This window comes from Mus pahari, chromosome 19 (assembly GCF_900095145.1).
Source record: "Mus pahari chromosome 19, PAHARI_EIJ_v1.1, whole genome shotgun sequence".
In the NCBI taxonomy this organism is placed as follows: Eukaryota; Metazoa; Chordata; class Mammalia; order Rodentia; family Muridae; genus Mus; species Mus pahari.
This window is the reverse complement of record NC_034608.1, coordinates 86013564-86026803: the sequence shown is the minus strand read 5'-3', so window position 1 is coordinate 86026803 and position 13240 is coordinate 86013564. Positions and strand designations below refer to the sequence as shown.

Below are 13240 nucleotides of genomic sequence, written 5' to 3'. Positions count from 1 at the left end.
TCTCAGTCTCTCTCTCTCTCAGTCTCTCTCAGTCTCCTCAGTCTCTCTCAGTCTCCTCTCTCTCTCTCTCTCTCTCTCTCTCTCTCTCTCTCTCTCTCTCTCTCTCAGCAGGAAAGAAAGATACAGCTGCAAGGCACCAGGAGCATTTCCTGAAAGACTTGCTCAAAAACAGTTCCCTTGGGGTTTTGGAGAAGGCTCACTGGGCAACGTGCCTGTCATGTCCTGGGTTTGGATGCCCAGAGTCCACATAAAAAGCCATGCACGGATCCAGGCACTGGCACACCCACTGTTGATCCCAGCACTCAGGGGGCAGAAGCAGGAGGATCTCTGAGTTCGAGGCCAGCATGGTCTACAAAGTGAGTTCCAGGACAGCCAGAGCTACACAGAAAAACCCTGTCTCAAACAAACAAATAAACAAACAAACAAGCAAACAAACAAGCTAAAGTGAAAGCCAGTGTGAGTGTGTGCCTATAACTCCAGCACTGGGAAATTGGAGGTAAGGGGGCCCAGGCTTTACTGTTTAGTCAACTGTCTAGCTTCATGAAAGAAGAGGCGAGCAGATGAAGACAGCCTGGTAGTCTAGGTATTGAGTTTCAGGCCAGCCAGAGCTACCCAGTGAGACACTATCTAAACAAACAAACAAACAAGCAAGCAAGCAAGCAAATCCAGGCCTGGCTGCATGTGGTGCCCAAGTATTTGGGGTGGTACAGACACACAGGAGAGCTCAATGGTCAGCCAGCCTTACCCAACTGCAAGTCTGGTTCAAGAAGACATTCTGTCTCAAGGAAACAGAGTCGAGAGGGATAGAGGACAAGGGATGGCATGCTCTGGACTCCTCATGTATGAATACCTGCACACATATGCAGCATATGAATTCAACACACACACACACACACACACACACACACACACACACACACACACAAACAAACACAAAACCAAGCTTTTAGCAGCAAGCCTGACTCCAAGAAAACACAACTTTTGACCCATGCAAGAACAACATGAGGCCCCAGGGTGGAGATGCAGGCTGAACACAGGCAGCCACTCTTCAGGCTCTAAGCATGCCAAGTATCCTGCATGAAGAGCTGGGCTTGGATCCACATTCTGGTAGCCACTCTGGAATTCATCAGAGGAGGCAGAGTGGGGACCCACAAAGAGCAGGGCAGTCGACTCAAGTGTTATATAAGGCCATAATTTGAAGCCACGTGTTTAGCAGATGAAATCATTCCTCAGCTGAAAGGAGAAAGCTGGCGTTAGGGCAGAATGGGCTGAGAGGTGGGGGATCCTCCACAACCAGCAGTTCCTCTCTGTTCCCCCAGTTTCCTTTTCTATTTGTCTGTGTTTGTATNCTCTTCCCACCCCACAGACAGGGTCTGACTATGTAGAGAAGGCTGGCCTGGAATAATCCATCCTCCTGCCTCTACCTCTAGAGGGATTAGGATCACAGGCAGGCATGAACCACCACACCCATCACCTAATTACTATTTGGAAGCAGAATCCAAACGTGCTGACGAGTGACTGAAAGCAGCCCATCTGACAGTTGCAGATATCACAGCTGTAGGAGCCTCCTCGGACAGCCCTGACCCAGANCCAGATCCACAGATGGCCCCAATGCAGAGGTCAGCTGGGAGTTAGCAGAGCATCTCACAGCTTAGCTTCTAGGTGGGTAGTCCAGTGTCCATAGGAGGAGCTCACAAGAGGAATTCCCTCCCNCAAGTAGAGATGGGCTGGGGGCGTGGCTCGGGGTGAAGTCCCTGCCTAGAACCCTCAGTGAAGAACTGTGGGGATGTAGCCTAGTGCTACAGCACTTGCCTCCAATTCAGAAGGTCCTGGTTTCCATTCCAAACACATTGAAAAGAAAAAAAAAAAGTGTAGGTGGCCCTAGGAATGAATCATGGGTTGGCTGGACTCCAGCCGAAGTCCAACAGGGAATACCAGGAGAACTGTAGGTAACTACTTGGCTCAGCCACTGCTGAGAGGCACATCCCAGGATGCCCAAGGGACACAAGGCTTCAGAGGGAAGGCAGGGGTGTATAATAACTTCCATCCAGCACTCTCAGTGTAAGCCAGCAGCACGGTGCCATCTTTCAGTCTGGCAGTTGGTTAGGCTGCTCCCTGGGATCCACACCCACTTGGAGCNGCAGAGTGTAAAGCTTCTTGGGAAGAGGGCCGTGACAGAAGCCAGGGGATATCAAAGGAAGTCCTAGGTGCAGTGTCTGGCACTTTTAGAAGACACAAGGCCGGCTTGAATGGTGGCACACTCCTGTGTTTATAGCACTTGAGCCAGGACCTCAAACACCCCCCCAAGACTGAGCGCACAGTGGAGATGCTAAGGCAGGAAGGCCTAGCAGTTCAGGGCTACTCATCAAGCCCCTGTGTCAAATAAGGCCATAATAAAGGACACACAGAGATGGAGACTGCTGGGATGAGACCTGAACCACAGGCCACCCAAGTCCCAGATATAGAGGAGGCAGGAAGGAGTCCCCCTGGACNCTCTCAAGACTGTAGTCTCCAGGATTTGGGACTTAAGGCCTCCAGAGCCAGAAAATTCCATTCTTGCTGTTTTAAGACAGCTGGCTATGGGCACTTAAAAGAACCCAGCACTGCCTCTAGGTGACCAAGCGGGGACATGGGGTGTTCTACATGCAGTGGTTCTGCGGTGTNGCTAGCAAGCCCTGCACGTTGCCTCCCCAGTATGAACATGGTGAGAAGGCACCTTTGGAGCCTCCCCTAACTCCACAACAGGGCTCAGAACATGCCCTTCCTTCCTGAGGCCAGGAGACAGCNCCCCTCCAAGCAGAGCTAAGCCACCCTAACGACCATCTGACACCCATCTTTCAAGGCAGNTTTCACTGCCTGGAGTTTACCTGCCTGTGTCCCAAAAACCCAGTATCTGTTTGTCTGCTTCTTTTTCTCTCAGGCTTGCCTCCAAATCACCATACAGCTGAGGCTAACCTTCAAGNCCCAGACTTCCTTCCTGCCTGGATGTGAAAGCGTGTTTATGTGGTGCTGAGATAGAGTTCAGGGTTCTATGTACCCTAGGAAAGCTTTTCAACAACTGAACCCCAGCCCTGATCTACCTGTCTTCTTTGAGGCAGAGTTTCTGTAGCTCAGGATCATCTAGAATGCCTCATCTTCCTGGGTCCTTTTCCTCAATGCTAGGATGACAGGCATGTGTCCTCCACACCCTTCTTTCTAAACAATGAACACCCCTCAGCATTCTCAGGGTCTGGTACTGACCATGAGGGAGGTAAACGACACTCAGCCAAAATAAAGGCACATTCCCACAGTCACACATACAGCCTGGACAGGACTGACATGATCATCACCATTTTTGGCTGCCACTACTTGAAGCAAGGTCCTCCAGTGTCAGGACAACCATCCATACAGCAAAGAAAGGACCTGCCCCAAGCATCTGAGAGTGGGGAGACCCAGAAACCCACGTGTCAATATGAGCATTTGGGACAGGGAGGTGGGGAGGCAGGGAAGCAGCCAGAGCTGGACACAGCTGGAGGGAACCAGGCACACAAGAGCATGGGGGCAGGGACCACATGAGGGGCAGGGCCACAGGCCATCTGGGGTTAGTTTGGGAACAGGGCTTCCAGTTTGGTATGAGAGGAGGCAAAGTAGGAATGGTCAGATTCCGAGGCCCCATAAATGTGGGAAGGAGCTTAGATGGTCACTGGGTCATATAGGGACATTGTGGGCAGAGATGGAGGGTCTGGGGGTTGCAGGGTACCCTGTAGTGGTCTCTGCAGGTGTTAGTGGAGTTTACAGTGACTCCATCAGACCTATGACAAGCAGGCAGGCTCTGGCTGCAAGTGGGAGTCAGGGGACAGGCCCTGTGTGCAGCCAGGTTCTGGAACATTTCCAGGTGCCTCATGGGCTGAAAAATAAAGGCAAAGGACTCTGGGAAGCAGGTAGGTTCCATGCACAGGACATACATAGCTGCAGACCTTTCTAGAATTTCCACAGATCATCTGTCACTAGCCTTACCATGGAAGGTACCAACATCCTGCCTTCAAGTTAAACTTGGTCAGATAGCTAGTCTAATCCTAGTAGCAAGGTCCAGGGAGGACAGGTATGCACTCACACCTGACCCTTTTTACTATTGAAACAGGGTCTCCCTATGGAGCCTACAGTGGCCTTAGGGTCCTAATCCTCCTGCCTCAGAGTGACTGGGGATCCCAATCTGCCTTCAAAAGCAGTTGATTTGTAGCCTAGGGGGAAAGATCAGATTACCACCCTGTGGTTGGAACCATCCAAGGCCCCAGGGTGGCAGGATTACTACTGCAGCCTAACAGTACAGCCTGAGTCGGCTCTGCTCTGAGAACCCCTCCACCCACCCAGTGACATCACACCATGGAACTCTCTATCTCACATAGGCTGCTATGGGAATGAAGTAGTCACTCAAAAAATACTGTCTTGGACTCCTACAGGTCAAGAATCCCCTGTGGGAAATGCCTGGAACCACAGCATTTTAGATTTTGGATCCTTTTGGCTTTTAGAACATTTATAAATACAAAAATAGGAGATGGGCATAGTAATGTATGCCTGTGATCCCAGGCATGGGAAACTGAGTCGGGGGACTGAAGACTGTAAGTTCCAGGCCAACCTGTGTTTCAAGAAAAAACAAGTCCACTCAATTAGAAACCAAAAGGTGTGCACATGGGTCCTGCCATCCACTGGCCAGCCCTCCCACCCTCGCAGCCCCAGGGAGACACTGCAGCATTTCCCACTGTCTCTCTTTGGATGGCAATCTATCCCATGATTCCATGTGAGGAATCTTCCAAACATGGCACCATGTGAGTGACTCAGAAAGTTCCAGGTTTGGGAGAATTTAGGAGTTTACATTTAGGGATGATCTACTGCTGTGGCGGAGCCCTTGCCCAGCACATGGGGGCCCCAGGTTTGGTCCCAACAGTAAACATAAAATCCCAAATAATAACACCAACAAAATGTCATGAAGCCAACACTCCTGAACAGTCTCCTCAAAAGCCCACAGGGACCTGGCTCCACATTTAGGACAGAGCACAGCCTCTGACCTGTGAGAAGGGATCTAACAGGGGAACCTTTGTGGACACCTTTGGTGTCAGTCATCACCCAACCCCTTGGAAACCCATCTATATGGGGGCTCATCACTCACGTCACCAAGAAAGCCCAGGCCCTAGGGCCAGCATGGACAGGTGGTGTAGAAAGCATGTCTCTTACGAACATCAGCTGCTGACCCTGGGCTGACTCTCTCCTCAGGGGACAACGTCACCCCAGAAAGTATGGGTGTCAATGGTTCTTCACAGGCCAAGGCTGGGACACTGCTCAAGTTCCACAATGCACAGCACTGCACACTACAAAACATGACATGTCCCTAGAACACACCTCTCAGAGGCAGAGTAGCAAGTTTCAACAGAAGTGACTGTCACACAACTCAGGGTCCCCTGGAACCTCAGGACATTCACACAGCTGGGGGGAGGAGACTGACCTGAAGCCTCACAGGACAGGAGATGGTAGTTTGTCTCCTCCCCATGACCACAGGCCTCATGCCAGGTCTAGCAAAGGGCTGTGAGCAGTGACTTGGAAAGATAACTGCAGCCTCAGTGGGGTCCAGACACCTGTAGTGACATGCCATTCCCTAACCTCCTCATCTTTTTTCTACTAAACCCATGAGATAACACAGAATCATTGCCCAGGGAAAGGGCTGGGTCCCCATCAGCCCCAGATTCTTCAGATCTCTATCCACAGTCATGCCTACCCTAACTCCATCTCCATATGACAGTGAGATCTTGGGACTTTTTTTTTTTTTTTTTTGCTAGCCATTTCTGAGTCACAGAACAACATCCCAAAGCAATTCCATCATGGACCAGCTCCTGTCTGGGACGATTGGTCCACAGAAGCTTCTTAAAAGTTTTAAGGGGGCTGGTGATCCTTAACAAGATCTGACTCCCTCTTCTGGAGTGTCTGAAGACAGCTACAATGTACTTACATATAATAAATAAGTAAATCTTAAAAATTTTTTTTTAAGAAGCCCTAATCACCTGCAGACAAAGTTGAGAGTCCCCAGTATCACCTCTCAGCCCCTTCCTGGCTTCACTCTCCCAAGAATGAGAGGCGGTGCTCTGCCTCTGGGAGGGGTAATAGAAGGGGATCATGGCTGATGCACAGTACTCCACCTCTCTGATACTCCTTACATTGTTTTAATGATGTGTGTCTGCTTTGATAATACGCTACATGTGCAAGTATATGCAGAAGGCAGAAGAAGGTGTCGGATTTACATGGAGTTGGAGTTACAGCAGACTGTGAGCTGCCCTAGGTCTGTGCTGGGAACTGAACTCTGGTACTCTGGAAGAACCCCTGGCCACTCTCACAGTTCCTGCCAGGGTGTGAACTCATGGCTGTACAGATGAAACAGTTCCTATTCCCCTCACTGTCTCTGGGGCCAGCTCCAAGTCTGCCTTCCAGTCAACCTTCCTGCCTCGTTCAAAAAATTTAAAACTAGCCGGACGTGGTGGCGCACGCCTTTAATCCCAGCACTTGGGAGGCAGAGGCAGGCGGATTTCTGAATTCGAGGCCAGCCTGGTCTTCAAAGTGAGTTCCAGGACAGCCAGGGCTACACAGAGAAACCCTGTCTCGAAAAACAAAACAAAACAAACAAACAAAAATTTAAAAACTTTTAAGAAGCTTCTGTGGACCAATCGTCCCAGACAGGAGCTGGTCCATGATGGAATTGCTTTGGGATGTTGTTCTGTGACTCGGAAATGCCTAGAAGGGGTATCCCATTCTGTGCTATTTGTAAGTTTCACCTGGCCCTTTACCCAGTACTCACAGCTGCAAACTGAACTCTAAAACAGCCCCTTGTAAACCATAGGCAAGCCAGGTATGGAGGTTCCTACCTATCATCCTACACTTGGGAGCCTGAGGCAAGAGGACTGGGAGTTCAAGGCCAGCCTGGGCAACCAAAACAAAGTCCCCAAAGATCACCAGCTTTTTCTAGGCAGAATCCTTACCTCTCTGGATTCACCCTGAGCATATGAGGGGAAAAATCCAGAAAATTCCCTCACAGGGAGCTTCCCAGGACTGATGTGGCCAACCAAGTTACCCACTTCGTAAAGTGTTTACTCAACAGAGAAGAAACTGGATGGTCATGGGGGATGATCAGTCTCCCCAAAGCCCTCTATTAGATGACAGCCAAGTTTGTAACTGACCGAGTGTAAAGGGCTGAGATGCCTCTACCCTTTCATCATGCTCTTAACTCCTAAAGTCTAGGATACTTAAAAACTTTTTTATTTTTTTTTGTTCTTTTCTTAGACAAGTCTTACTATACAGCCTAGGCTGGTAACAACCTCAGGATCTTCCTGTCTCCTCACTTGAATGCTGGGATTTCATATGAGGCCATTCTGAGCTCCCCATCCCAGCACTTTAAAAGACGACTACTTCAGGAGAAGATTAAAGTGAAACAAGATTCCCCCAACATGGATCTTCATTTGTGTGGCTGGTATCCTCAGAGGAAGTAGGACGCAGAGACAAGTTCAGAAGAAGAGAACAGGAGACAAACAGGTAAGATGGCCACCCATGAGCCTGGGGTAGATTATCATGCAACCGCACGCAGGCAGCTGTACCCATACTTGATCTTGGGACTTCTAGCCTTCAGAACCTCATGGCAGTAAAGTCTTGTAGGTTGTTCATCCAGTCTGTGGTAGACACAAGCCTGCCAGAGTCAGCTGTAGCTTGACTCCATCGCTTTCTCTGTCTGTCTCTCTCTGTCTGTCTCTGTCTGTCTGTCTGTCTGTCTGTCTGTCTGTCTCTCTCTCACATGTATATGTGCATTACAACACATGGCAGAGCCAGGACCTACATAATGAGTCAACTCTGCCAGCTTATTCATCATCCAACAATCCTCCAGGCTGAACTCTTGAATCACTTCTCAGGGAGTCCTGAGTAGGAAATGAGCAGATGCCTAGCTCATCAGCGGCATTTTTTTCCCAATGTGGCAAATCATGGAAGCCTTTCCCAGACAAAGTGGACAGAAGTGCAGAGACAAGGCCCTTTGTTCTGCCCCTCTGGGACATTGAGGGCAAAAGAGAAGAGCCTGTCTTGATCTGTGAGGAGGCCATGCCTGGGCCTGGCTGAATAGTGGGCCGGGCAGGGGCTGCCTGGCACAGTTGGACTGTGGACCTTAAAGACACAAAGGCCTACTAGGTGGGACACTGAGGTCCACACCTGAGAGCAGATCATCAGTCAGATGAGCCCCAGAGTGGATGACCTTCCCCACTGAGGTGAAGCAGCAATGTCATGGTCATTGGTGAGACAGAGGAAACGGAACAGACAGAGGAGGGGATAGAAATGGGGACACACACACACACACCAAAAGAAGCTCAAAGCATGCACCATGTGTGAAAGGATGGCTATCTTGAGAGCCTGGGCCCATGAAGGAGATAATGCAGCTTATCAGAGGCATGCCAATTGGGCAACCTCTGAGAATGGAGTCTGGTATAGCTAATCTAGCAAGAAAAGTGACAGTTTGTTTCCAGATGGGGACAGAGTCTCCAGAAACTCAGGTCAGTGGTGATATAAGGAGAAGGGAAACAATGGCCTTGCTGTGCCTGCCAGGCTGCCTTGGCTGGTTCACCTGTCCTGCTCTCCCCCTGGTCTCCTTCCATGCAGTGGCCAGCGGGATCTAGCAACCAAGGTTTCCCCACCTCTCCTGATTCCTGCAGATGACCCTGAGATGCACTGAGGATAGCGGGGACTGCAGTACAGCATCTATAACCACCTTGGGTCCATCCCATCATCATCATTGGTCAACACACTCCTGCCAATGCAAGTTGGGGACACTACAGCATCACATGGTGCACAGGTGGCCCTGGGGCAAAGAATGGCTCCCCGCACCAGATGTCAGGACAGTTTGACAGCCAAACTTGGGTAAAGGCTATTTTAGAGGGTTAGGGACTACAGACACAGACTCGTCGGCTTTTTGCTCTCTTAGGGTGCTGTGGATGCTTGGGCTGTTTGTGTGCTAAGAGCTAGAACATAAACTTAGCCTCCCAGCCTCGCTTCCTGGGATCTATCTCCAAACCCAGCACCTGCCTGAGTCCATTTTGGGAAAGGACTCTTTCCTGGTGGTTGAATGGAAAAGAAAATTGAAACAAACTAAAGCAGAGGCCACAGCAAGTGTCCCAAAGAGCAGAGTGACAGGACATCTGTTCCTGTCATCCTGGGTTCACCACTGACATGGCTTCCCAGGTTTGACTGCAGACTAGACACTCTTCCCAGGAAACATAGTGGACACCCCACATCCCAAGTCTTGCTCTCAGTGTTCCCAATTCTGCCCCTGTGATAGCTTATGCCACCTGTCATTGTGAAGGTCTGCCTAATGGGAATGCCATTCTTTCCATGTAAAGGGACAATAGCTGCTCCTCTGAGGCACAAGGAGATCTCAGCTCCGTTCTCAGGAGGCAGCCAACCGCTTGGCACAACCAGCTCTTGCTTGGTTAATTTTGGATGCATTCACATGTTACTCCAGAGAGTTAAGGAAAGGGAAGCCACGAGTTCATGGTCTCTTGTCAGGAAGAGAGTCAAGCCCAGGAGTCCTAAGTCCCCACCTGACCCACAAGGTACCAGCTAGACTTGAGAGAGGGTTTTACCCAAGTAGGAGGTCAAAGCCAGAGAGCACTGTGCTTCATGCAGTAGTACCCTGGACACCCGACTGGAGGTGTGGCTCCACGGTGGAACACTTACCCAGTAAGCACGCACAAGGTTCTAAGTTCCATCCCCAGCCATTTGCAGGGCAAGAGACAGAAAGTAGGAGCTGCATAAAACCAAAGGGTGTGTACCAGAGACATGAGAGTTAATAAGTGGGGTTAGCTCTGGAAAAAGGCTGACACAGGCCAATCCAAAGGAGAAATAGGCAGAGTCTTGCCCCAGGCCAGACCCCAAACAAGGCACTTGCTTCTTCCAGGAGACCTCCACTGAGTCACAGCTCCAAGTAAGCAGGAGAAAGAGTGTCATGCATAGGAAAGTTCATGTCCTTCCTGGGGTCTCAGGACCAAGAAGTATTCGATATTCCAAGAGGCATGACTTGCACCGTGTGCCCTTGGGCAAGCTAAGTTGAAAGATTTCTTCCAGAACATTCTTGAAGTGAATGGGGCAGTCATGTCTCTAAGGCTTCCTTTATATCCAGATTCCTGTATCAAATGGAGCTCTAAACCTGGCCTCCTTTCAGCAAGTACACAGCAGACAGGGAATACTGGCAATGGGGATGGGGAGGAAGGGAAAGGAGAAAGTGATGCCAATCAAAACCAGGCAGCTCCAAGCCCTTGTAGGAGCAGACAGGTGACAATAATTTTATAGATGCTCATGCCACCTCCAGCCATTCCTCGACACCTTAAGATACTGAAGTCTCAAAGACTAGAGACAACAGGGTAAGGAGATATAACCCGAATGGCTGCTAGGTGGATGTCTTAAAGTGCTGGAAAGTGAGCCTAAGAGGCACAAAAGGACTCCCCTATAAAGCCTTGGGAGTTAGGGTCCCTAGAAAAAGAAGGGTTTGCTGGCAGCTGTGCCTCCACGGGGCTGAGATCTTTGCCACCGCTGAGGTATACGTTTCCTGTAAGTCGGTTTAAAAAAAAAAAACAAAACTCGTTTAAGTCCAAGGATGCGACTCTCTAGAGAGAGTGGCTTCCACCCTACCCGCTCCCTTTCTTCTGAAACGCAGTTCGGGCTGTCAGACCCCCCCCCCCCCCCCCAATCTCCTCTAGAGTCCAGCTACTCCTTTCTTGAGCAGAAAGTGATGTGACTATCAAAGCCGAGAGAGAACCCCAGAGGGCGCTGGGACTCGCCCTGGCGGATCACCCAGCTGTCCGGGTGTGAAGTCAGGAAGAAGATGAATCAAGAGGGGAAGGCGGGGGCGAGTCTCCAGAGGCTGCACCCCGTCATCTCCCTTTCCTCCTCCTCTCCACTCCTCCGGCCCTCTGAGGAACTGTTTTTGCGTGTCCTTCAGGGCCCACTCTTTTACACGTTCCAGCCCCAACAGCGGGTAGCCGCAGACCGTCTGCCATTCTCTGAGCGCCCGGCGCCTCTCTGACACCCTCGGCTCGGACCGCGAGTGCAGAAGTCCCTTTCCCTAGCACGGCCCCTCGGCTCCGCCTTCCTGGCCTCCCCGTTTCCTGAGATCCCCCCAGATGCCACCTTAGCCACGTCCTCTCCTCAGCCGCCGCTGAAAGCCGCGCTAAGCCCGCCGGTCTCAAGCCCCTCAGCGTCCACGCGTCCCCCAGGCCGCATCCTGCCCTCACGTCCCACGACTCCGGGAGCGACCCGGTGCACAGCCCCGGCTCCGGGCTCCACTCACGGCCGCCGCGAGAACTCACCTGGACCTCGGCCGCTGCGCGCCACCGGTCCCCGGCCAGCCCGCCCGCGGCTCCCGGCCGCCCCGCCCCAAGCGACCAGCCTCGCCCGCCGCTGCCCCTTGCGATTTCACTTCCGGGTTCCGGAGGCGCTGAGTGGGCGGGCGCCAACTCGTCGGAGAGGCGGGGCGACTCGAGGTCACGCCCCGCCTAAAGGCGCGCAGCGAACGCCCTCTGCGGTTGGTGCATTCCGGTGGCCAAGTGTTCCGCCGCTGAGAGGGGCGGGCGCTGTGATAGTCACGCCCCTCGCCAGCCGGCAGCGTTTTAGCCGGCTCAGGTTGGTGCCGGAAGCCCGCGCGTCGGAGGGACACCTTGTGGCCACGCCCTTCTCCGGCGCTCTTGGCCAGGCTGAACCGACTGTAGCAAGCTTGGAGCCCGCCCCGCGGCTTGCGTGAAGAGAGCACCCTCCGGCCTCCAGCACTACTCCCTGCCTCCTAGCGGGCGGGACCCTGAGACGCTCGCCTTTGAGTGGAAGGCGGGAGAATGGCGGATTCCTCAGTGCGGGACGCAGGGTGAGTTGGGATCGCAGAAGGGCGGAATTTAGGGGCTCCTGTGGGTTGGCCAAAGACCAGATCCTGGGCTCACAGGCAGCCGAGCTGGAGACCTGGGATCCTGTGAGCGACTGCCCGAATCCCTCCCCAGACCAGAAGCCCTGGCTCTGAGCCGCTTCGGCGCGTGCTCGGGAGCTGGGGTCCCAAATGCAGTTCAAAATTGGGGTTGTGCGTGGACTTTGGTGGACTTTCTCGCTCTCTTTTCCCCCTTGGAGACAGTGGTTTTTTTGTGTGTAGCTGACCCCGAGCTCTGTAGACCAGTCTGGCCTTGAATTCACAGAGATCTGCCTGCCAAGTGCTGGGATCAAAGGCATGTGCCACCACTACTTAGCCTTCCTTTTTTTAAAGGAAAAAACCGTGACCCTACATGGTAGCACGACTTTAGTCCCAGTGCAGACCTTTTCTTAGGCCTCAGGAGCTCTAGAGTTGCTTGTCCCACTCCCCTTTAGCCCTGACTCACCACACTCATGGGTGTTTGCTTAGAGTCTGAAGGATGAGTGTCACGGGCTGATGTGACTGTATACAGGAAAGGACACTCTGTGAAGGTCAAGTGGGTGGAACAAAGGCTCTTGCCAAGCCTCATGATCTTAGTTTGATCCATGGGTTTCATATGGTGAAAGTAGATAACTGACTACATATTTTGTCCTCTGCCCTCCATGTGCATGTCATGGCAAACGAGCACCACAAACTACATAAAATGTAAAATGCTGAAATGCTAAGAGAAGAGGCCTATGGTGGGAGCCTCCTACACCTGAGACTCCAAGCCCAGAAAGGCAGGGGGTAGAGAGTGGGGATGCACAGTGGGCACGGGATAGGACAAGGCCATGTTACTGAAGCCGCTGTGAGTGGTGGGCAGGCTTTGGGGCACCATGAGGGACAACAGATGCACCTGCACTTTGTAGAACTGCAGGGCCCCAGGTTCTCCCATATGCCCATGATTTGCCCCCAGTGCAGGGAGAAGACAACATCAGAAGCCCTCAGCCCCCAGCTCTGCTTTTGACTTGCAGGTGTGTCCAGAAGAGGTTGGGGTCCTCTGGAGCTGGAGTTACAGGTGACTGTGAGCTACTTCACCTGGGTGCTGGAGACCGAACTCAAGCCCTCTGCAAGAGCAGCAAACACTCTTAACCTGTGAGCTGCCTGGCACAGCCAGGGCTGTGAAGTGAGATTTATTTGCTCTTTGAACAATTCCAACAACCTGAGTTTAGGTTCCCAGAAGCCACATAAAAACTGGATGCAGTAGTGTCTGTAATTCAGCACTTCCCACAGGGAGATGGGAGGCTAAAGTGGCACAGT

At 51.9% G+C, this 13240-nt stretch overlaps 1 protein-coding gene across 4 annotated transcripts in view; it reads right to left on the bottom strand.

Annotated features, from left to right (window-relative positions):
* Myo9b (myosin IXB) overlaps positions 1-11574 on the bottom strand; it is a 91139-nt gene extending 79565 nt beyond the window's left edge. For all 4 annotated transcript variants that reach the window (XM_029531689.1, XM_029531690.1, XM_029531691.1 and 1 more), the window contains exon 1: positions 11361-11574. The gene's annotated coding sequence lies outside the window, so the exon portion shown is untranslated. The remainder of the gene's footprint in view (positions 1-11360) is intronic.
* Positions 11575-13240: the final 1666 nt, after the last annotated feature.